A 24,784-nucleotide genomic window follows, 5' to 3' on the forward strand; every position below is an offset into this window, starting at 1 on the left:
TATTCTCATTTACTTTCAATTTCCTCCTTTCACACACCCTTCCAAACTCCTCTACCAACTGTCTCAATCTCTCCTCTGAATCAGTCTCCAGTGCAGTATCATCTGCAACAGCAGCTGCTTCAGATTCCACTCTCCTCCATCAACATTTACCAGACTCAGACCACCTAAAACTCTTGCATTCACCTCCCTTACAACACCATCCATGTAAATATTAAACAACCAAGGCGACATCACACATCCCTGTCGCAGCCCCACTCTCACGGGAAACCAATCACTCATAGCATTTCCCACTCTTACACACGCTCTACTATTTACATAAAAACTTTTCACCCCTTTTAGTAACCTACCATCAAGTCCATACAATCTTAAAACAGTCCACAAAGCCTCCCTATCAATTCTATCATACGCTTTCTCTAAATCCATAAATGCCCAAAACACATCCTTGCCTTTCGCTAAATACTTTTCACACACTTGTCTCACAGCAAACACCTGATCAACGCATCCCCTCCCTCTCCTAAATAAATAATTTTAATATACAAGAGAAATAAATAAAATATAAAAATGCCTACCTGCTGCCCGTGTGCATACATATGTGTGTGTGTGTGTGTGTGTGTGTGTGTGTGTGTGGGAGGTCGGACTACCATGCACCACAGTCAGTTTGAATCCGACGGTCGAACCATGCATGACTGGCCAATCGTTATTTGTGGCTTATTTTTCTGCCTTCCAGTGATTGCTTGCCTTGTCTGCCAACATGGGGCCTAAGCATAGTGCTAGTGATGCATGTGGTAACACACCAAAACTGACTTGTAAAGTGATGTTGCTGACAGGGAAAGTTAAAGTGTTGGACAAACTTCAGGGAGGAATGTCGGTGACAATTCTCCGTCAGGACGATTCCCCGTCATTTATTTACATACCAGTTTATTTAGCAAGTACAGTACACTAGTTTTTTACTTATAGGAGTTATAAAATCCCCCTGAAAATTAGTTATTAAAGTATCAATCAATAATAAGTATATTAATAGAATGATGGGGAATTGTCCATGTTTTGACGGTGAATAGACTTGATGGTGAAATGTTTCAGAACCGTATGTTTGGGGTGAGTCAACTGTTCATACAATAAAGAAGGAGAACATAGCATACGGGGGACAAAGTGCTCCAGACTGCAAAAGTGTCTCCACCTATGCCTGTGAATTGTCTTGGAACTGCATGTTTGGGGTGAATGAGTCAACTGTTCATACAATAAAGAAAGCAGAATGTAGCATATGGGAGGCAGTGAGGGCTTGTGCACCAGGCTGCTGAAGAGTCTCCACCTACGCCTGTGCTTGTCAGGTTTCAGTGTTAAATTTCTTACATTTTTGTTGTTTTTCATACTTTATGCTAGTTTATAAGGTGTATGTAGTGCATAAACAGTATTATTCAGATGTAATATACATAATAGACATGCGTAATTATGTGCACACAAGGGCAGAACATATACGCGAATTTACCACATACGCGAAGGGTCTGGGAACCTAACCCTCACGTGAATTAAGGGCTTACCTGTAATTGTTCCTTTATACAAAGGAAAAGGAGAGAGAGAAATATGTGGTAACCATAGGGGTATTTGCCTACTTAGTGTGACTGGTAAAATATATGGTAGAATACTCATTGATAGGGTTAGGCATATGACGGAGGAGCTAGTTGGAGAAGAACAAGGGGGATTTAGGAAGGGAAAAGGGTGTGTAGATCAGATATTTGTTCTAAGATGTTCAGTGGAGAAGTATCTAGAGAAGGGAAAGAAATTGTATGCTGCCTTCATGGACTTGGAGAAAGCTTATGACAGAATAGATAGGCAAGGTATGTGGAAGGTATTAAGAATATATGGAGTGGAGGGAAAATTGTTGAGTGCTGTGAAGAGTATGTACGAGGGAGCTAGGGTTACGGTGCGAGTGGATGGTGAGCTGAGTGAGTTCTTTGATCTCAATATGGGACTGAAACAGGGTTGTGTGATGTCTCCATGGCTGTTTAATATATACATGGATGGGGTTGTAAAGGAGGTGCAGGGTAGGGCAGTGGATGTGGGGGTGGCTCTAATGAATGAGGGTGAGATTTGGAAGCTTCCGGTGTTGCTGTTTGCTGATGATACAGTACTGTTGAGTGAAGACGAATGGGAGTTGCAAGGTTTTGTGAATGAATTTGGGACAGTGTGTAGGAGGAGGAATCTGAAACTTAATGTAAACAAAAGTAAAGTTATGGTGTTTGAGAGGAATGAAGTCACAGAGTGTGCAGTGAGGTTGGATGGTGAGGATATGGAGAATGTGAGTGCATTCAAGTACTTGGGTAGTGTGATGAGTAAGGATGGAACTTTTGGGGATGAAGTGCGTGAAAGGGTACAGCAGGGAAGGAAGGTTGTTGGTACACTGAAAGCAGTGATGAGAAATAGGGAGGTGAGTATGGAAGTTAAGAAGTCACTGCATGATAGTATTGTGATCCCTACCCTGACGTATGGAAGCGAGGCATGGACCTTGCAAGAGGGGAACAAGTCAAGAGTGAGAGCAGTGGAAATGAGTTACTTGATAGGAGCATGTGGAGTGACATGGAGGGACAGGTTGACGAATGAAGAAGTGAAGGAACGTTGTGGGGTGGATGTGGATGTGGTTGAGAAGATTAGGAGAAATACACTGAGGTGGTTTGGACATGTGGAGAGAATGGAGAGTGAAAGACTGACTAAGAGGGTGTATGTAGGTGAGGTGGAGGGAGGGAGAGGGAGAGGTAGACCGAGGATGTGGTGGAGGGATGGAGTTGAGAGGTATATTAGGGAGGGGGGGGTGAGTTGGGGGGAGGGTAGTCAAATGGTGGGTGATAGAGCGACTTGGAGGCGTTTTGTCTGCGGCCACCCTTTGCGGGATTAGGGCGTCGGGCTATAGATAGATAGATCAAATGTGTTCTAAGTTGTTATCTTAGAATGCGCTTGTGTTGGCATCAAATGCATTTTAACCCACCCCGTGCCAATGACATACATGTGTGTCGGCCCTTGTATGCAACAGTGCCATTGATGTACATGTATGTCAGCAATTTGATATATTGAAAATTCAAATTAGGCGCCAAAAAAATCGACCGGGATATTCCTGTGCCTCCCTAGGCCTCTTGAGGCCTTTCTATACCATCTGTATACCCAACAAGAGTGTTTTTGGCTTGAATAGCTTAGTTACCAATGAAGAAAATGAAGACCTCTTACCTCAACTCAATGGGTGGTGGAGGCGGCCATTAAAGTCTATAGGCGTTAGTCCAAAGTTTTCAGCTGCCTGGTCATGAAGAATCAACCTAAAAATTGACCTAAATTGCCTCTGTGAGTACTTTTATGGTTGTTCTCCATGTTTTCTCATCATTTCTAACCTATCTAGTAAAAAAAAAAAAAAAAAGTAGAAAATTGGCTGGCACCACGGCTCCATGAGGGTCCAGTGTCTGCTGGCACTCGGCAGGTTATGATGATGTCATCTTAGAATGCATGAAGTGTATTCCAAGATTGTCATCAAATGCGTTCTAAGATGATGTCTTCTTAAAATGCATTTGCATTGGCATCAAATGCATTTTAAGATGATATCAGTTTAGAACACATTTGCATTGTCATCAGATGTGTTCTGTTCTAAGATGGTCATCATAGAACCGCATAGAACGCATTAGCATTGTCATCAAATGTGTTCTTATATTATGTCATCTTAGAACCCATTTGCAGTCATCAAATGTGTTCTGAGATGATGTCATCTTAGAATGCATTTGCATTTTCAACAGATGTTTTAAGATGATGTCATATTAGAATGCATTTGCACTGGCATTGTCATCAAGTGCTTTCTAAGATGATGTCATCTTAGATTGCATTTCTTTGGCAGAATAGATAAACTCCAGCTGATAGAAATGAAGCATTTGTTTTAGGCTATTTGACAAAGTTACTGTGTTTGCATTTTCTTCGTATTTATTGTATTATCTGCAAAACAGCTGAGTGGCAAATGAGGGGTGGTTTGACGACGGTCAAGTGAGGAATAAATGGGTAGGCCATGACACGTATCCACAGCTGTGGGCAAGGGAGTCATGATAACTGTACTGTAGAACACTTCTTTTCAGTGTTCTGCAGTACAGTTATCTTGACTCTTGGTCATGGCCTTCCTTAGGGACTCCGGGCTGTTTGCCCAGGCTGCCTAGGGAACAACTACTACTACTACAGTTCTTTTCTGTTCACCAATTATGTTCAAGATTTATTAATTCAGTTTAGTTTTCTGTGCTGGATGAATAAAATACTGTGTAATGGATAATATTTAACAAAATAGACTTACCTTGTGCATTTTGAACTACCACAAGACACTGCAACCAAGTGTGTTATGTCAGTGGGGTGTGTTTTAGGGTATTTCAATGGAAAATGTTAGTGTGGCCCTGGATATGAGTGGTATTGTATATACTGCAATGATATAGCCTATGTATGAGTATATAATATCAGATATCAGTGAAAAATCGGTAACCAGGAAGGTAAATTCCCCAAGCTTCTCAGTTAACTGGGATGATACTGTACCATACTCAGCCTTTCAGGCATGTCATTTATATTTATCAGGAACAAGATTGGGGCTAACACCGAACCCTGGGGCATCCCACTAATAACCTTTTTCCAACGGGAAAACCTGTCTTATATAATGGTTCTCATTTGTCATCGTATCAAATAATTTTCCATCCATTTCAGCAATTTTCCCTGTACACTCCATAGGTTTTCAATATCCACAATAATCTTCTGTGTGGCACTCTATCAAAGCCATCTTTCAATCCAGGGAAATTCAGTCTACCCATCATTCCCTTTCTTGAACAGTGTCTGTCGCTCTACTATGGAAGCTCAACAAGTTGGTAACACAAGACGACCCTTCTTTAAAACCAGATTGCTTAGACATTATTACCATTTGCCTTTCAAGGAATTTTATCCATCTTTTTCTGATGACATTTTCACAAAGTTTGCAGACTACTCTAGTGAGGGCGACTGGTTTTTAGTAAAGTGGGTCCTCCCTGTCACCACAGTTATAAATCAGAACTATGTTTGCTCTTTTCCATTCAGTATGTAGCTCCTCACTTTCTGTGGAAAGCCGTATAATATCATAGATAGGCATCACTAACTGATGTACACATTCTTTCAAGATCAGCCAGCTACTTCATCTGGTCCCATTGCCTTTCTCACATCTGTATCCTTCATCAACTGAAGTACTCTATCTCATTTCTCTCAACCACTGTTGTTTCCAGTTTCAGAGGTTGCATTTCTATTACAGGTTCTGGGAATTCCTCTTCTGTTACAAACACCAACAGCAAATTATCATTCATTATGTTACACATTTCCTATTCTTTTTCGTGTATTACATCACCATCTCTTAATCTCACTATACTGTTCTTTGTTCTCATTTTACTATTAACAAACCAGTTGAACAGCTTGGGTCCTTTCATGCTTTTACTAACGATATCCTTCTCGTATTTTTGTTCCTTCTTCCTTCTTACTTTTGCATATTCATTTCTTACTTCTTTGTACTCATTACAAGCCTAAATCTTTTTCTTTCTTTATCCCATGCTCTGTTCCTAATTTCAGGTGCCTCCCTACATGTTTTATTAAACCAATCTTTCTGTCTTCCTATTTTGCAGCGACTTTAGGAACTTGGATTCTGACTCTCTTCGTCAGTCAAAGACTGACGAAGAGAGTGTATGTGAGTGAGGTGGAGGGGGAAAGAGGGAGGGGGAGGCCGAGGATGAGATGGAGAGATGGGGTGGAGAGGTATATGAGAGAGGGGGGTGTGAGTTGGGAGCAGGGGAGTGAAATGGCGGGGGACAGGGCGACTTGGAGGCGATTTGTTTGTGGCCACCCCAAACGGGATTGAGGCATCTGGCAATAGATAAATAGATAGACTATATTTCTCCTGGATATTTTTTCCCCTCTCCATTTCACTCATGTCTATGTTTCTGAAATATTGTCTTAAGGAGTCAGAATTCACCCTCCCATAGTTATATCTATTCTGTTTATATGTCTTTTCTCTCCCGTGTCCCCACCCAATACCTCCATCTCCATAATCAGGCGGTCATTCTTTCCTAGGGGCCAATGATACTGTAATTTCTGTATATCGTTACAGTTTCTTGTAAAAAGCAGATCCAGTGTTGATGGTGTATCCTTTTCCCTAATTCTTGTATTTTCTTTAACCAACTGAATTAACCCTTAAAGACCGACAACCCTGATACAGACAGAGAGCTGGTACTACAATCCCAAACAGATAAACTTTTCATCCCCAACAGTCTCCATCAACATGCCCATTTCCCACACCAAACCCTCTTCCTCCCATCATCCCCAGACATCACCTTTTGCTCCCTAAACCTTGCCCCCACACCATCCTGGAGAGTGGTCAAAACCCTTAGGTCAGACCATCTCCTGATCACCACTACCAATACCAAAATCACCCCAGCTGGCCACAGACACACATTCACTAATGATAAGAGAGTCAACTGGGAGGCCCCCACAACTGAAACAGAACAACACTTGAAACATTAAACAGTACACCCATTACAAACATCAACATTGCTGTGCACACTTTCAGTACAATTATTCCAAATGCAGACAAAAGACACATCCCTAGAGGCAACAGAAAGAGAGACAATTCCAACTTCACACCAGAAATTCAACGGCTTATCAGTCAACACTACATACTGCAACACTCCCCAACACCCCATACACAAGACACCATATGACAAATACAAACACTCAACACTCAGATAAACAATAAAATATCAGAGCAGCAAACACTAAATTTGAATAATTATCTCCAAACACTTGATCACAAAACAAACACCAGCAAACTCTATAGAACACTAAATAGCATCACACTCTCCAACAGCAACACTACACATTCACACGCTGCCATCACAACAACAGACACCATACCTTCAAACAAACAACAAGCAAACACTCTCATCAAGCACTTTTCACACGTCAGTCATCTAAATCCCCATCGCGATGACCGATGTGCCATCCAAAGCAAGAGGGAGTTCCCCACAGACCCAGACTTTGCACTCTTCTCTTACAACAAGACAAAGTACGTTATTAGCATCCTTTAGCACTCATCTGCCTGTGGTCCAGATAACATAAGCAACATACACCTTAACCCCTTAACCGCGGGGCGTCACTTTCGTGATGCTCAGGAGCAAGGGATCATACCGCGGGGCGTCACTTTTGTTATTCTGTGTTATTTTGAATTCGCCCGGGCTTTCAAGTGGTGGCTTGTATCATCCATCAGTCCTACCAGTGTCCATCTATATTCAGTTCTGCTAATGTCACCTGTACTCTCATCCACTGTTGACAATTTAGCCATTTTTCTCCTGTCCTTGACTCCTCCCCTCATTACCTCCCTTCCATTCCCCTCTCCTCCCGCCTGACCAGCTGTGCTGCGCTACACAAATGCTGGACGGATTTTTCCACTCATTGTATCCATTCAAATATGCCCTTTGCCCTATTCTTATACAAAATAATATATAAAAAAAAGAAAAAAGGTAATTGATACTGCCATCATCTGGAATGGGCTAATTATCACTTGGCAACACCTCACGTGCACTTGTTCGCTAATTTTCCGTTTATTTCCCCTTGAAATATGCCGTATGACCTGTTCTCATAATAAAAATATATATAAGAAAGGAAGGGAGAAGCCTAAGTGATATTTACATTCACCTGGAACTACCTAATTTTTTATGTATTGTCTCGATTTCCTGCCAATCATTTCGTAGCGTATATATTAGCAGCTGTCACCACGCTGACATTGGCAGCCCTTCACTGCCCCTAGGCCACAGCATTCAGTTTACTGTCGTCTTTCAAGGTGAAACCACGTCGGATTCGCGCCTGTCCATTTCCGCCGCACTTTAGCCCCATGCAAAGGGCCCTGTGATCTCTACCCCTACTAAACCTCGTGTGGAAAGGGGTAAAGGGCCAAGTGACTGCTGTGGAACGTGACCTGGCTAATTTATCAATGATAATGATGGACAGTGACTTCGATCTTTCTGGTGACACTAAAACAGTGCAAGTGGAAATGTAAATAATGTGGAAACAGCAAGTGAAAGCAGTGAATGTAAATATAACTGAGCAGTGGAAAATAGTTTTGTAAGTTACTGCAAGTGACAGTGCATAACATAGTGTAAATAAAATGGAAATGTAAATAATGTAAATAAGATAGAGAATGTAAACAGAAATGTAAATAAGTAGTAATATAAGAATACGAGTATATATACTAGGAGTAATGAAAGTGAAAGTTTCACTCTAGCATGTATGAATACTGGGATAATGAAAGTGAAAGTGACAGATTCACTCTGTACGCTAGTATACAGGATGAGAAAGTGAATGTCTGGAGTGAAAATAAACTACTAGTACTGAAAGAAACTTATAGATAAATATTGTATATATAAATAAGTGTAATAAAGTACTAGGAATATAAAGTGTGAGTGTGTTTATAAATAATAAATGACAGCTCCACCTCAGAATACCATCGGGGAACCAGCACTGGAGGAAAGCTCGTATGTGCTCATAATTTACATTGCTTTCACCGTTTTTTTTTTTTTTTTTTTTTTTTTTTTTTTAATATATATATATATTCCAAACTACTTGAAATTGATAGAATAGTGTTTGTAGTTATAATATCAGGCAGTGGTAACCATATTACGGGGTATCGGTAAGTGTAAAGTGGAGACTTCGTTACCCAAATTCAGAAGTCTCCACAAGTCCTCCGGTAGACGACGAAGGCTAAACAGACATCCCAGGGGAAAGCTGAAGGTATGTGCCATATGCCTATACAGTATAATTTTGTTATTCTAAGACCAATAACTGATTTTTGGCAAATATTTTTAAAAAGTCAGTTGGAGCGCGAATATCCTCGCGGGACGCACAGGGAGTGCAAAAACATCCCCGCGGTGTAGAGGTTAAACATCTTGGACCACAAGGCATACAAGCACTCACCAACATATCAAACTACATCTACTCGCACAACGTTATATCCAACATCTGGAAGCATGGCACAATCAGCACTAACCCCAAACCCAACAAAGACCCCTCGTTGCCTTTCCCACACTGCCTTATACACTTCTCTGCACCCCTTCCAAAGTCACTAAAGAATTAGTATTACAATTGAGGCCCTGCACACCACAAGGGGCAAAGTGCCATGCCAGCTGAAACCTGTTCTTTTCCACCAGCTGCTCTCTCAAACACTACCCTATGACTGCACAAAGTCGCTTTGCTCATTGCTGAGTAGTGTAGTAAGGGTGAAAGTCTGAATTCAGCAAAGTGACTTTGTGCAGTCATAGGGCAGTGTTTGAGGGAGCATCTGGTGGAAAAAACAGGTTTCAGATGGTATGGCACATTGCCCCTTGTGGCATGCATGGCCTCAGTAACACCTTACAACCCTGTAGCCCCATCACAACATTGTTTTAGGCTGCTACACTCCACAAACACTCTTCTCACTGACCTTTCACAAAGAGTTTTTGATGGCATCAGTTCAGCTTGGCCACCACGCAGATCACTCCTATTCATACCGCACATTAGCAAAGCTTTTGATGCCATAACCTCGCAAACAAAATATTCAATAGAAACATGCACAATTACACAAAAAGATAGCTGGGAAACTATTTAGGAGGCTGATGTGCACATGTAACATTTGCTGATCAGTCATTGAACATCAGAAACTTCACAAGGGGCATCTCTCAAGGATCTCTTTTATCCCCTACACTCCTTAACCTATAATGCATGACATACCCACACTCCACACACCACAGATACACGTAGCTTCGTGTGCAGATGACATAACACTTACATGTACACACCAAAACAACAACACAGCCACACACATCTGCCAACCTTACCTCAACACACGTCACGAATGGTTCACCACAAACAGAATATAGCCCCAGCCAAGTCTACAGGTACAGTGACCCTTCTCATAAAGTGGACAGCAGAGCATAGTCACATTCCACACGTCACCATAAACAACACCTCCCCCTAACCTACCCCCCCCCCCACACACACACACACACACACTACTACAGTAACCAACATCCAACATGGCCGAAAATGATAACACTGAGGGACTCGAATTTCCAGGATTTGATAGAAACACTAAGATCATGGATGTGGTTAAAACATTGATAATGAGGATTAGTGAACTTGAAAAGAAAGTGGAGAATTTAGTGTTAAAGGACATGTCTGAGAATACGGGGATTACTATACTGAGTCTGATCCAGTCCAATGAGACGGCGAATGAGGAAATAAGAAATTTGAAGCGTGAAAATATTGAATTGAGGAGGAAACTAGAAGAGAGTACTAATAAAACAGAGAAGGTGAGTAGTGTATTAGAAGAACATAAGGCAAAGTGGGCACACGTGGAAGAAGAAGAGAAAGAATTGGTCAGCATAAGAGAAATCATCCAGGAAGAAAGGGAAATGAACAAGAAAAAGATGGAAGAAAATGTAGTGAAAATACTGAAGAAAAAAGAGAAAATAGTGAGAGAAACTGTAGAAAGGAACAGATGCTTGGTAATATTTGGAAACAGGGAGGAGGAAGAAAAGGTTAGATTCGTGAGACTTGAGAGACACGAACCTAGTGAGAGGTATATTAGGCAAAATTGACCCCGAAGGAGACAAGTGGGTAAAAGAAATTGAGGAAGTAAGGAGGATAGGGCCTTATAAGAAAGGAGAAACAAGACCAATGAGAGTCAAGTTGACATCAGAAAGTTTAGTAAATGATATACTCAAAATGACCTGGAAATTACGCAAAGAGGCAGGGATGGAAAATATTATAATAAGAAAAGATTTAAATGAAGAAGAAAGAGAAGTTTTAAAATCATTGAAGGATCAAGTAAAGGAAAAAAATGACAAGAGCACAAAGGAAGAATGTAATACATTTTTTTGGAGAGTAATGGATATGAAAGTAAGGAAGTGGTAGATAAGGAAATAGAAGCGAAGGAAACTAAGGGGGATAGCTGTGAAAGATCAGAAATTGAGGAAGTGGTACTGATGGAGATAAGGAGAGAAGAGGGTATAAAAAACATCAAAAATAATTTAACCCTTTAACCGCGGGCATTGTTTTGGCCTGACTGTCCTCTCACGCGGGGGTTTCAGCCAAATGTAAACAAACTTTTAAACCTTAATAACTCTGCACAGAATAAAGCTAGAGAAAAAAATAAGGTACCATTAGAAAGTACTAACCTTCAGCTTTTCATTGATGTAGGTTTCATGACTCTGTTGACTTTCACAGGACGGGCAGTGCCGTTAGAAGTGAGGGGTGTAAAATCACTATTTTTCGCTCACACACCATTACCTTCGCTCATACACCGTTACCAGATGCCAACCTCATTCTGATAATAATACTATAAACATATATGAACACTGCACATACGATAAACACCCACTCTGTGTTCACTGAGGCAGGTAAAAGGCACTGTAATTGCCCGCACTTCACTGCCATATCAGCGGTGTTGTAATCACTATTTTTCGCTCACACACCATTACCAAATGCCAACCTCATTCTGATAATAATACTATAAACATATATGAACACTGCACATACGATAAACACCCACTCTGTGTTCACTGAGGCAGGTAAAAGGCACTGTAATTGCCCGCACTTCACTGCCATATCAGCGGTGTTGTAATCACTATTTTTCGCTCACACACCATTACCAAATGCCAACCTCATTCTGATAATACTATAAACATATATGAACACTGCACATACGATAAACACCCACTCTGTGTTCACTGAGGCAGGTAAAAGGCACTGTAATTGCCTGCACTTCACTATCACATCAGCAGTGTTGTCACTCACACAGCTGGACAGATACTGATGCGTGTTTGGTCTGGGGTGGGGTGGGGGGCCCAGGGGGTGGGAGGTGGGGCCCCAGGGGGGGGAAGAGGGAGGTGGAGGTTGGCTGGAGTGAAAGAACTTAATAGCTACTCTCCCTTGAAACAATTGGCGCACGGAAAAAACGCAGGGTATTCAAAATATTCACAAACATTCGAGAATGACACCCGCGGTTTGGTCCAGTTTTTGCAGTGTCATTCTGGAATGACACCCGCGGTTAAAGGGTTAAAGGTGATATACACTAATATTGATGGTTTAATATCGGCAGAGCTTGAAATTAATGATTTCTTGAGAGAACATGAACCTGATGTCATGTGCTTTGTAGAGACCAAATTAAGAGAGGATATTGATGTTCATTTGGGAGACCGTAAATACAATCTGTGGAGAAGAGACCGAAAAGAAAAAACGGGAGGAGGAGTGATGATAGCAGTGAAGAACAACATAAATGTAGATACCATGGAAATGGGAGAAGGCAGGGCTGAAGTGATATATATGAAATTAGAAACTGGAGAGCAAGTCAAGAGAGATATGGCAGTAGGGTATGTTCCCCCTAAGACGAGAGCATGGAATGATGACGAATACCAGGAGATGTTGTCAGATATGGCTAGTTATTTACAAAAAACAATTGAGAAAAGCAACAATATAATTTTAGTGGGTGACTTTAACTGTAAAGAGGTGAACTAGGAAGAATGGGACTCAGGAGGCAGCGAGGATTCGTGGGGCACTATATTATTAAATATAATAATGAATAATGTGATGACGCAATGGGTCAAAGAAGAGACACGGTTCCGAGGTGAGGACACACCAGCAAGGTTAGATTTACTGTTTACCAAAGAACGCGATGTAATAGAATCATTGAAATATTTCTGTCCTATAGGAAAAAGTGATCATGTTGTCATTGTATTCCAGATGATAATAGGGAACGTCGAGCCAAGAGACGAGCTTCATAGACAGAGAAGATAAAACTTTGGGAAGGCTAATTTCACAGGACTGAGAAACTTTTTTGAAAATGCGGATTGGAGAAAATTCAGAGAAACAAGAGAGATACAAAGGAAGTGTGATATCTTTCTAGACCTCTATAATTTGGGAGTGGAAAAATTTGTACCAAGAGTAAGAGGGAAAGAAAACAGGAAAAAGGAGTGGTTTAATAGAAGGTGTATGATAGCAAAAAAAAGGGAGAGATAAGGCGTGGAACAACTGGAGAAAGAGAGGCAACACCAGAACAGAGGAAGAATATAAAAGAACTAGAAATGAATACACAAGAATACGTAGAGAAGAAGAAAGGAATTTTGAAAAAGATATAATAGACAAATGCAAGGATGAACCCAAACTGTTTTATAGATTTGTTAATGGCAAACTGAAACAAAAGGAAGGAATCACCTTATTGAAAGAAAAAGGAGAGGTCTACAAAGATGCAGCAATCCAAGCTGAAGTAATGAACAAATGTTTCCAATTAGTTTTCACTAATGAAAAAGAGTTTGTGGAAGGGGAGGGCGTGACTAGAAATGTCATTCATTCATTCATTCATTGCCAGACGCCATGTATCCCAGACAGGGTGGCCAAGGGCTTAGAGTTAATTGTTTTACAGGGAGGGGCACTAATCCTCCACCAACCCCACATGACACGTAGGGATGCCAACAGCATCTGGTGTTCCCAGGCGGTCACCCATCCAAGTACTAACCAGACCCAACGTTGCTTAACTTTGCAGATCGGACGGGAAGCGGTGTACTCAACGTGGTATGGCCGTTGGCACCGGTGATAAAAGATATGAAAGTGGAGGTACAGGAAGTGTACAAATTTTTGGAAACCCAAGATGTAAGGAAAGCCCCAGGACCTGATGGAATTTCTAATTGGGTACTGAAGGAATGCAGAGAACAACTGGCAGATAAACTTTACAGTTTAATCATGTGTTCTCTGGAAGAGGGGAAAGTGCCAAAAGAATGGAAGAGGGCAAATGTGGTACCAATTTATAAGGAAGGAAACAGGGAAGAACCCCTGAATTATAGACCAGTGTCATTAGCCAGTATTGTCACAAAATTGTGCGAGAAGAATCCTGAAAGGCAGATGGATAAAATATCTAGAAGAGATGAATATTTTGGCCGAATGTCAGTTTGGATTCAGAAGTGGAAGGTCATGTGTTTCTAACTTGTTGAGCTTTTACTCAAGAGCTATTGACTTGGTACAGGAGAGAGATGGTTGGGTGGATTGTGTGTAGTTAGACTTAGAGAAGTCCTTTTGATAAGGTACCTCATAAGAGACTAATGTGGAAACTAGAATATATAGGAGGACTGAAGGGGAAACTCCTGGAATGGATGAGAGAATTTTTGAGAGATACAAATGAGGACAGTAATAAAGGATAGGATGTCTGGATGGAGGGAAGTAACAAGTGGAGTCCCCCAAGGCTCGGTGTTGGCGCCAGTAATGTTCCTGATTTACGTAAATGATATGGTAGATGGAGTGAACAGTTATGCAAGTCTGTTTGCTAATGATATGAAGATCTTGAGGAAGGTAGAGGTTGAGGAGGATTGTAAAATGCTGCAGGAGGATCTGGATAGGATACGTGATTGGAGCCGGACGTGGGAAATGAAATTTAATGTAAAGAAATGTAAAATATTGGGAATTGGTAAAAGTACCAGGAGGCCATCACTGAATTATTTGTTGGGTAATCAATTAATCACTAAAATGAGAGAAGAGAAAGACTTGGGAGTGCTGATCCAAGATAGTTTGTCACCTGAAAAGCACGTTAATAAGATAGTTAGAGAAACTTATAAACTCCTGACTAACATAAGAGTAGCATTTCATTATATGGATGAGGAGATGATGAAAAAACTGATAGTGGCCATGATCCGCCTCAGGTTAGAATATGCAGCAGTAGTGTGGTCCCCACACAAAAAGAAAGATATAAACAAGATTGAGAGAATACAAAGAACAGCAACCAAGATGGTCCCCAGTCTGGCAGATCTATCATACAGAGAGAGGCTGGAAAAGCTGGATTTGCCTTCCTTAGAGGAAAGGAGAAAGAGGGGAGACATGATTGCAGTGTTCAGGACCATGGTGGGAGTAGATAAAATTGACTGAGAAGATCTGTTTTTATGGGATAAGAGAGTAACAAGAGGACACGGAATGAAATTGAAAAGTCAAGCTGCTTGAAGGATATCAAGAAACATAGCTTTCTTTACAGAAGTATAGATTTATGGAATAGCCTTGACAAAGAGATTGTCCAGTCTAAAAACTTAAATGAGTTTAAAGCTAAATTTGACTTACTGAGAAACAGCGATGGGAACCCACAAGCATAACATATTTCGTGTGTATCTCAGTTAGGTATATCAGGTAAATACATAAGTATTTGGATCGACTTAGACGAATAGGTGGTGCAGGAGAAAAACATTCATGTGTGTAAAAGTAAACTAGATAAATGTGGATATGGAGACAGGACAACACGAGCATCACTCAATTCCTGTATACTACAAATAGGTAAATACATTTAGGTAAACACACACACACACACACACACACACACACACACACACACACACACACAATCCATGGTGTACCATATATCAGTGTCATTTAAACCTCATCAAAAACATAAAAAGTAAATTAGCATCAAGACTCAGTGTCCTAAGGTCATTTGCTTATACAGCATTCAGACACAACAAAGAAACCACCACCGCAGTATACAAATAATATGTACCTTCAGTGATGAATTCTGCAAGCCTTGCTTGGGCTTCTGAACTCACTAAAACACACTACAGCACCCTACTGTCCATACAGAACAAGGCCCTAAAAATAATCACAGGCTGCACCGCTAGTACACCTATAGACCACCTATGCCAAGAAACCAAAGTCCTCAAAGTCAAGGATCATCTAGGCATGATAGGCACACAAATTCTTGCCACAGCCTTCACAGACCCACACTATCCACTACACTACATGGCAGCACATCCACACACACTAAGGAACATTAAAACAATACCCAGCACATTATATCATATACAAGTACTCTCATCTCTCCCCCCTCACCCACCTCAAACCAACTTCCAGAAGCATATCCATGCTCAAATCACTCGCTGCTCCATTCAGTCACTCAAAGCCAACACACAGCTGCATGCACGGCCTCCTGATATCCACCCTTCTGAATTCTACCTCCCTCATGAGAATATGGCCCACCTGGCTAGGCTGAGATGTGGGCATCATCCAGCCCTCTTGAGTTATCAGAAGAGGCTGGATGACTCTGTTGCTGATGCCCTGTCCAGGATGCAATACAGCACTCCATACTGTTAAGCACATTATGGAAGACTGCATTGCACACAATCTTCTGCACCAACAGCACAACATAAACTCTCTGAGAGTTCTCTGGAAAAGCCCGGTCTCGGCTGTGGCTTTCCTTAGGTACTCGGGGCTGTTCGGCCAGATTGCCAAGGGAACAGAACAACTAATTCTACTACTACTACTACTACTACTACCACCACCACCACCACCACCACCACCACCACCACCACCACCACCACCACCACCACCATTCCTAAAGATGCATTTTTCTGTTATGGTACACCCCAGCTGCAATTTGGGGTAGATTTCTCAACCTTATCTATCTATCTCTTGCCTGGTGCCCTAATCCTGCAAATGGTGGCCGTAGAAGAAACGCCCCCAAGTCGCTCTGTGACCCACCATTTGACTGCCCTCATATACTTCTCAGCTCCCTCCCTCCACCTTATCCTCAGTCTCCTTCTTCCTCTCCCTCCCTCCACTTCACCTACATTCACCCTCATAGCCAGTCATTCATTGTCCATTCTCACCACATGTCCAAACCACCTCAGTGTATTTCTCCTAATTTTCTCAGTCACATCCACATCCACCCCACAACGTTCTTTCACTTCTTCATACGTCAACCTGTCCCTCCATGTCACTCCATATACTCCCCTCAGGTAACTCATTTCCACTGCTCTCACTCTTGACTTATTCCCCTCTAGCAAGGTCCACGCCTCGCTTCCATACTTCAGGGTAGGGATCAAAATACTGTCATGCAGTGATCTTCTTAACATCCATACTCACCTCCCTATTTATCATCATCATTTTCAGTGAACCAACAACCTTCCTTCCCTGCTGTACCCTTTCAAGCACTTCATCCCCAGAACTTCCATCATTATTCATCACACTACCAAAGTACTTGAATGCACTCACATTCTCCATATCCTCATCATCTGACCTCACTGTGCATTCTGTGACTTCATTCCTCTCAAACACCATAACTTTACTCTTGTTTACATTAACTTTCAGATTCCTGTTCTTTCACACTGTCCCAGATTCATTTACCAAACTGTGCAACTCCCATTCACCATCACTGAACAGTACTGTATCATCAGCAAACAGCAATATCGGAATCTTCCATACCTCACCCTCATTCATTAGGGCTACCTCCACATCCACTGCCCTGCCTTACACCTCCTTTACACCCCCATCCATGAATATATTAAACAGCCATGGAGACATCACACATTCCTGTTTCAGTCCCACGTTTTAGATAAAAGAACTCACTCAGCTCACCATCCACTTGCACCGCAGCCCTAGCTCCCTCATACATACTCTTCACAACACTCAACAATTTCCCATCCACTCCATATATTCTTAATACCTTTCACATACCTTGCCTCTCTACTCTGTCATATGCTTTCTCCAAGTCCATGAAAGCAGCATACACTTTCTTTTCCTTCTCTAGATACTTCTCCACTAAACATCTTAGAACAAATATCAGATCTACACAGCCTTTTCCCTTCTGAAATCCCCTTTGTTCTTCTCCAGCTAGTTCCTGTGTTATATGCTTAACCCTATCAATAAGAATTCTGCCATATATTTTTGCAATCACACTAAGAAGGCAAATACCCGTTTGGTTACCACATACTTCTCCCTCCCCTTTTCCTTTGTATAAAGGAACAAATATAGCTGATTTCCAGTTCTCTGGAACCCTTCCCTCTTCCAAAGCCAGTCTACACAACTTCCATATCCACTCCACAACAATCTCACCCCCATACCTCAGCATTTCACTGCACACTCCATAAGTTCCTGGGGCCTTTCCTGTCTTGATCTTCTTCAGTGCTTCAAATACTTCTGCCCTACTGATCTCTTCCTCCCTCCTCTCATCTCTTCTTTCTGCCATTCCCCAACCACTTTTGCCCATACTGCTGTCACTCTTTACATTCAGCAGTTCCTCAAAGTGCTCCTTTCATCTCATTTTCTCTCTGTTCTCCACCAGCAATCTATTATCTCCATCTTTCATCCCCCTACTATTTCCCCTTTCACACTGTCATCCTTTTTTTTTTTTTTTTTTTTTTTTTTTTTTTTTTTTTTAATACCCCCTTCCAAAAATCTCCCTCCATTTCACACTCAGATTCCTCTCAAACTCTTCATCCACTCTCTTCTTACTCTCCATCACCAATCTCTTCACCTCCCTTCTCCTGCTCACATATACCTTTCTCTTTTTTCTCTCATCTTCTCCCCTACCTCTACTTGCTAGCCACTCACCATGTGCCTTCTTCTTTTGTTCCACGGCTCTTTTCACTTCAACATTCCTCCATGCTGTCACTTGCACACCTCAGCATCTCCTCTTCGCTCCACAAACCACCTCACACGCTGTGCCTGTCTCTTCCATGAATAGCTTGCATTCTTCTTCCACCCCTTCCATCTGCTCTAAGTCATACCTTCCCAATCTTTCTTCCACTTTGCTCTTATACTCTGCCATTTTTTCACTCTCTTGCTACTTCTCCACTCTTCTCACAGGAGCTGTTTCCTCCTGTCTTCTCCTTTGCCTCTTCACCCATTTTCTCAGCAGCCTTACCCTGGCCATCACTAAGTGATGGTCTGAGATTCTATTCCCCCACCCTCTCCACACTCTTGCATCCAACACTTGTCTTCTTCTTTGCTTATCCACACACACGTAATCTATCATTGCCTTTTTGTTCAGCGTCTTGTACCAAGGTACCAAGGTAAATTTTTTTCTTAAAATTTTTAAGAGCTTGAATTAATACACCTGAAAATGCCAATCTCAGTCCCCTAGGCCTAATGGTGACCGGAAAACCGCCCATCAAAGATTATAAAAGTTCCCCTTTGATGGTAAGAGAGATAACGAAATAATTGGCGGAAACCTAATTTTCCCAAGAGAATCTTGCCAAAATCGATGAAGTCAATGTAAAATATGTTTCTGTTGATGAAACTAGGTTTAGGGGTCAGCATAATAAAAAACAGTAGATTTTTTTCAAACAAAAAAATTGGCAAAAAACTAATTTTCGCTAGAAAACCCTATCAGAACCATTGAAATCAATGTAAAATATGTTCTTGTTGATGAAAGTCGGTGTAGGGGTGAGCATGAGAGATAGGAAAAATGCATTTTTTTTTTTTTCCAAATTCGAAACATTCAGCAAAAAACTAATTTTCTCTAATGAACCATACCAGAATCATTTAAATCAATGTAAAATATGTTTCTATTAATGAAACTAGGTGCTAGAGTCAGCATAAAAAAAAAAAAAAAAAAAAAAAAAAAAAAAAAAAAATAAATCTATCTATGTATCTATTGCCAGACGCCTCAATCCCATTTGGGGTGGCCACAAACAAATCGCCTCCAAGTCGCCCTGTCCCCCGCCATCTCACTGCCCTGCTCCCAACTCACACCCCCCTCTCTCATATACCTCTCTACCCCATCCCTCCATCTCATCCTCGGCCTCCCCCTCCCTCTTCCCCCCTCCACCTCACTCACATACACTCTCTTCGTCAGTCTTTCACTCTCCATCCTCTCCACATGGCCAAACCACCTCAGTGTGTTCCTCATAACGCTTCCTATCACATCCACATCCACACCACAACGCTCCTTTATATCCTCATTTGTCACCCTATCTCTCCATGTGACTCCACAGGCTCCTCTTAAATAACTCATTTCCACTGCTCTCACTCTTGATTCCAACAACGTCCAAGCTTCAGTTCCGTACGCTTGAGTTGGTATCACAATACTGTCATGTAGTAACTTTTTTACTTCCATGCTCACTTCCCTGTTTCTTATCACTGCTTTCAAAGAACCAGCAACCTTTCTTCCCTGCTGTACCCTTTCAAGCACTTCACCCTCCAAACCTCCATCCTTACTCATCACACTACCCAAGTACTTAAATGTACTCACATTTTCCAATTCCTCACCATCCAACCTCGCTGTACATTCTCTGACTTCACCTCTCTCAAAGACCATCACTTTACTCTTCCCTACATTCACCTTTAGATTCCGTTTCTTACACACTCTCCCAAACTCATCCACCAAGCCTTGCAGCTCCCCTTCATCTTCACTCAAGAACACAGTATCATCTGCAGACAACAGTACAGGGAGTTTCCAAACACTATCCTCTCTCACCAGGGCCACTCCAACATCCACTACCTCACCTTGTACCTCTTTTATTACCCCATGCATGTACAGATTGAACAACCATGGAGACATGACACATCCCTGCTTCAAAAAAAAAAAAAAAAAAACCCCCCCCAAAAAAAAAAAAAAAAAAAAAAAAAAAAAAAAAAAAAAAAAAAAAAATAACGGGGAAAAAAAAAATGGGTGAGGGTCAACCGATCATGGCAAGGAAATTATGTTGAGTCATATTCAGGAAAAGGATAAGTAGTGAGGAAGATGGAGGTGGGATTGGGGGTCTCTGCTAGGGGTGGTGGGGAGGGGGTTTGGGGGTAATTTAACAGGAGGAAACACATGCAGAGTGACCATAGCAAGGAAATTGCCGCATCATTCGATATAAAAGGGGTGAGGTGGGAGGTGGAGGAGGGGGTAGGATGATTGGGCATGAGACACCACCTATACAATGTAGATGTGGTATTGCTGAGTAGTTTGGTTGGGTGGAGACAGAGCAGCCTGTAGCCAAACAGTCAGAGGGAGGTGGAGAAGTGGCTTGGGGAGGTGAGTCCCCCCACAAACCTGGTGAGAGGGTGGGATCTTCCTTCCCACCACGTCATCCCTTAGTTCTGATTGGGTAAGAACCATTTACTTCATAAAAGGGGCAGGCTTAGTGCTCGGCAGTTTTTGACAGACCTATGATCGTCAGTCATAGGACTCTATGTGGCAAACTTGCAAACTGGCGATTGTCAATCATAGGACTCTATGTGGCAAACTTGCAAACTGACGATCGTCAGTCATAGTAGTTTAGGGTTTAACATATTTTCCGTTTCCAGCTCCGTCAGTCCATACACCCAGGCTCCAGCATTGTTCTCAGCATCAGTTCCTTCCCAGTCGACCTCTCTGCAGTTAAAATCACCCACCAACAGCACTATATTTCTCCTTTTTAATCTTCCTCAGCATATCTAGAGATTCACTCATTAACTGTTCATCCTCATCCCTATTCCCTGCTCTGGTCCATGGTGACATTTACATCACTACTGTATCTAATTTTTCTCCATGTTCTTCCACATTTTCCACTCCCAGTATTTCCCACTTCCGTATATTTTAAACGTACCCTTTTTGCATTTACCTTTTCATCAGTCGTAATTATCACTCCTCCTCAATACTTTCCTTCTCTGTCTTTCCATTCATCCAACATCCCAGCCTTTGTCACCCCACGAGGAATGTAGGAGCCTGGGGCTAGGCAAGTTGGTCCTGGCATTCCAGATGAGAGTGACAAGCCTCACTCATCCCTGAGTGGCTTTATGTGAACAACAAACCCCAACCATCCCTTGGATATAAACTTTCACCAGCTCAGTCGATTGGAGCACCTTAATTACCCACAAAACCACCAGGCACCATGATTTGGGTATATGTTTACCACCCAGCAAAGTAAATTGTTTTCTGGTGTACAGGAAATCATGTGGCCTGTCACTCAGTGTAGACTCACTGTCTTTCCTCCACACATTATAATCTTTTTGACCAAGCACATTTGCATCAAATTCACTCTGTAATTTGGTTTCAGCTAGACATACCACTTCTGGCTTCTTTTGGCTATTTTAGTTACCCAGTTCTAGTTTCTTCATTATCAATCCATCCACATTTGTAAACATCACCATTATCTTATGAACCTGAGTCTTTTGAATCACTTCTTTATTTGCACTAACTTTACCTAGGCCTACTAAATCATTTTGTACTTTTCTCTTTAGTCCTTCTTCATATACCACTTTTTGTGTTTCATGTCCTTCACTCTCCAAAAAAACACATCTTGTTATTCCTGTAATCTTTACTCATTTTTGTTTTTAGCCTCTTCCAACGATGTTTTCAGTTTAGTTCACTCATCGGATTTTAGATCTTTTCTTATCATTACTTTTTTCAGATTTTCATCATCACACAGCCTATGTGCTGCTCCGAACACTTCTTTTGCCACTTTTTTTATTGTAAATTTAACCCGGATGGGCCTAACATTAGGTGCTTCTTTTTTATACAGGCCTACTCTTCGTACATCCTCTGTTTCTCGTTTCAAGTTTCTTTCTTCTTCATTGATTTTAGTAAATATTCACTGATCTTGGTCATCTCTTTGTTTTGCCTAGCCTGCTTTGCTTTCTGTTCTTTCTTCTCAATTCTGAAGATAATAACCTATTATTCCTTTCAGCTGTGTTCCACATAGTTGCCTCCTCTGCCCCCCCCTCCCAAACTTTCACCACTTCACTTTCTAAGATGCCTGTTTGTCTTCTGATTTTATATTTTCTTCACTTTGTTGTTATATTATTTTTCTCAGTTCTGACATCTCTTCATGCCCTTTAACCGCCCATCCTGTTTGTTCTTGCACTCGTTTCAGGGCTGAACATACCTTCTTGGTCTTTTGGTCAGTTTCACTCAATTTCTTTCTCAATTCTTTATTTTCCTCTTCAAAATCACATATTTTCTTCTTGAGGGCTCTTTTCTTAGCAGTACGCAGCCCCTGCTCACCTTTGGTTCACCATTCTTTGTCTTAAAGCTGTCACTTGTCATGTTCTCGATTACCGCTTCCATCTTTGAAATTCTAGTCATTAATGCATTTACAGTAATTCACCCATGTCGGTTTGATGGTCAAATCCCTCAGAATCACCACTTAGGTCTACCATATGCCACTCCACTCTGTCTCCCTGGCCTGTCGTTTTCTGTTTTCACCACAGCTTCCAAAGAGCATCCAAATGTTTCAGTTATACAGGGGAATCTCTCCACATTTAACTTCTCTCACAGACAGTTTAGAGACAGAATTTCATTCTGTGTACTAAAATTATGGCAAATTTTCAGGAGCCTATCTGCAGCTGTGTGTCATCTGTCTTGTTTACATTCATGGGGAGGTGTATGGATGTAGGAAGACTCCCAGCCCATGGTAACAGGCTGTGAAGTCAGTGCTTAGAGTTGGACTTAGTATTTTATAAAAAAAAAAAAAAAAAAAAAAAAAAAAACACTTGCATTAGAGAGAGAGAGAGATTGTCATTGAAATTGGCGTGTGTGAGAAAAAGAGAGAGAGACTGTTATACGAGGACTTAGTAGCCTGGAGATTGTTCTTTCAGGGAATTCCTGTGATGATCCTAACGAGTTGTTCCCCCCCTCCCCTTTGTTTTTATCCTCCCAGTTGATGTAATGGTTGTTACTTTCCAAGCATTGTGGAGCAGCTGTGTTGTCTGAGTACATTTTCTTCATGCCTGTTCAAGGACTGCCTAATTTTCTCCAAACATTGTGGAGTGGCTGTTATCCAAGGACAATAGTTTGTAGAATTTGCATGTAAGCGGTGGAGCTGAGATTGTGGAAGGCTTGCATGTATTGTTTATTTCTCTTCATTCCATTGGGAACTCTGTTGTTAGTTTTTTTTCTCCTTTCTTCCTTTTTTTTGGCCAACTCACTTTCCTTTACTATTACTTGTTGGAGGGACAGAAGCCCAGAGTGAGAGCATTGGAAATTAGTTATTTGAGAGGAGTATGTGGAGTCACATGGAGAGACAGACTAACAAATGAGGAAGTGAAGGAGCGTTGTGGTTTGGATCTGGATGTGATAGGAAGTGTTAGGAGAAACACACTGAGGTGGTTTGGCCATGTGGAGAGGATGGAGAGAGAGAGATTGGCGAGGAGAGTGTATGTGAGTGAGGTGGAGGGGGGAGAGGGAGGGGGAGGCCAAGGATGAGATGGAGGGATGAAGTGGAGAGGTATATGAGAGAGGGGGTGTGTGAGATGGGAGCTGGGCAGTGAAATGGCGGGGGACAGGGTGACATGGAGGCGATTTGTTTGTGGTCACCTCTTACGGGATTAAGGCGTCTGGCAATAGATAAAACAGGGTTAGAATGATGCTGAAACCCTGTGAATACTGTCTGCAACATATCATTTGTGTAACATGTAATAGGGAGGCAAGCAAGAGAAAGAGTCATGGTAAGAGAAAATCAAAGCATTTTTAGTTGATGAGATTCATAAGTAGTTTTGGTATTTGTCCTTTCAGTGAACAGCCGATGGAGTAGGTGGTCAACAGATGCACTGAGTTATTGTGGTAGTAGCATACACCTAATAGAGCTCAGTGGAGATTGTTAGGAGGGCCCAATGTCATTTCAGTGGCTGGTGGAGAGAATTGACTGATTGATGGCCATGGGAATGTAGTTAATATGAATGAAATACTTTTATGCATTTATCATTATGCATCCTATGTGGTAGATTTTTTTTTTCTCTCTCTCTAATGAACATACAGTTTATTGATGATAGATGGATGGATGGATGGATGGGTGGAATTTGAAAATATTCATATTTGCACAGAACTGGTACTGTGGTTGCTGTGACATCATGAGCCACCTAACTGTCACAGAAGACAATGGAATTTGAATCCCTTTATTGATATCTGTGTAGTTAGATATTTTCCTTGTAACATTTGTGTGCATGTATAGTGATTATTTGAAGTACTGTTCTGTAGACATAACACTTCAGTAACTCTTGCTTGAATATTCATGAAGTACTTGCCACG

General features: G+C 41.5%; 1 protein-coding gene and 1 non-coding gene across 2 annotated transcripts in view; one reads left to right on the forward strand and one right to left on the reverse strand.

Moving 5' to 3' along the window:
- Positions 1 to 24,784, forward strand: part of msps (msps cytoskeleton-associated protein 5) — a 608,635-nt gene that overhangs the window by 312,392 nt on the left and 271,459 nt on the right. The window lies entirely within an intron of this gene.
- On the reverse strand, positions 13,510 to 13,628 carry LOC145417674 (5S ribosomal RNA). Its single transcript, XR_013900538.1, has one exon. It is a non-coding gene; the product is annotated as a 5S ribosomal RNA (ribosomal RNA).

Source organism: Coenobita brevimanus, chromosome 110 (genome assembly GCF_032717465.1).
Source record: "Coenobita brevimanus isolate Jiangsu-jjx chromosome 110, ASM3271746v2, whole genome shotgun sequence".
NCBI classification, from domain to species: Eukaryota; Metazoa; Arthropoda; class Malacostraca; order Decapoda; family Coenobitidae; genus Coenobita; species Coenobita brevimanus.